Genomic DNA, 1,313 nt, shown 5'->3' on the forward strand with positions numbered 1-1,313 from the left:
ATTAAGTTACTTTATCACACTTAAATTGATACAGATCAAAATACACAAAATATGAAAGAACCCAAGTGACTCCAGGACAGAATGGGATTTTTTTGTGTGTATATTTCCTGTGACTGAAGTTACTTCCCAACTCTCAGCAAAAAGTGGTAGAACAAAATGTAGAAAAACTGCTAAATTTCTATTCTGGGGGGAAAGGGTAGTGTAGAGAGCCCAAATATGGGTGTCTGTGTGGCTCTTAATTCTGTCTTCCTTCAGCTTCTGCTGGACCAGGCGCAGAGCAAGACCAGAGGGGAGGCAGGCTGAGCTGTGTGGGTCTGCTGAGCAAATGGAGGGAAGGTGCTGCTCTGTGAGGCCCCAGGAGAAACCTGGCTCTGTCTGCAGGACAGGAATGGGATCAGTTGATCTGTCCATGGGTCTCCTTCTCATACTTGTTTTGTGTTGCAGATGAATCTGAACTCATCCTCAATTTTGATGTTCTTTTGAGCACAAAACCAAGCCGTGAAGTAAGCCATTCTGTGCTCTTTTAAAAAAATACATAAAAGTGCCTATGTTTGCACTACTTTTAAACTTGTGAATTTAAGCAATACCTTGCTTAATTAGCTGGCTAATAAATGAGCATATTATGTGATCATTTAGATTTTTAACAATGGCACGTTAGTTTCAAACAAACACACACCAAAGTGTTAATCCAATAAGAGTTCAGTGCATTAAATGACTTACCTTGGGGCATAAGTTCAAGTGTCCAAATGTTCTACAACATTAAAATCCAAACCTAATGTAAACAATCATCCATCTGCACATGTTACTTACTCAGTAGCAGTGAAGTAGGCAACATAAGATGGTCTGGGTTTGTGCTGTACTCACGTCTGTCTCCAAACACCTCTCAGCTTTGAAGGAAGACTTTCCATCTGTTACATGCTGAAATGAATGCCATTGAAAATACACCACTACAAAAGCTGCAAGGGGATTTTTTTCAGATCAACCCATGGATGTTTTGCTTGGCCTTTCACACCATTGAAGCTGCTTAAGGTATTTGCTCAGAATCTAATTTAAAGAACGTGCAGGGGTGTCCCCTCATACTGCAGGTTTTGACCTTATCTATTTCCCAAAAGTTAAATCTTGGAACAGCAGCCACATGACAGACTGATTTTGGAAGCCATTGCAGTTACATAAATTGCATGTATTTATGCTCAGTCTGAACTGAACATGTTTGTCCTGAGTTTCAAAAGGACACAACACAAAATATTTATCAGCTTTTTCCCCCCTGCTATAGAGTAAAACACAATGCATAAGGCAAATGATGAGGGGGATTC

This window comes from Apus apus, chromosome 4 (genome assembly GCF_020740795.1).
Source record: "Apus apus isolate bApuApu2 chromosome 4, bApuApu2.pri.cur, whole genome shotgun sequence".
Taxonomy (NCBI): domain Eukaryota; kingdom Metazoa; phylum Chordata; class Aves; order Apodiformes; family Apodidae; genus Apus; species Apus apus.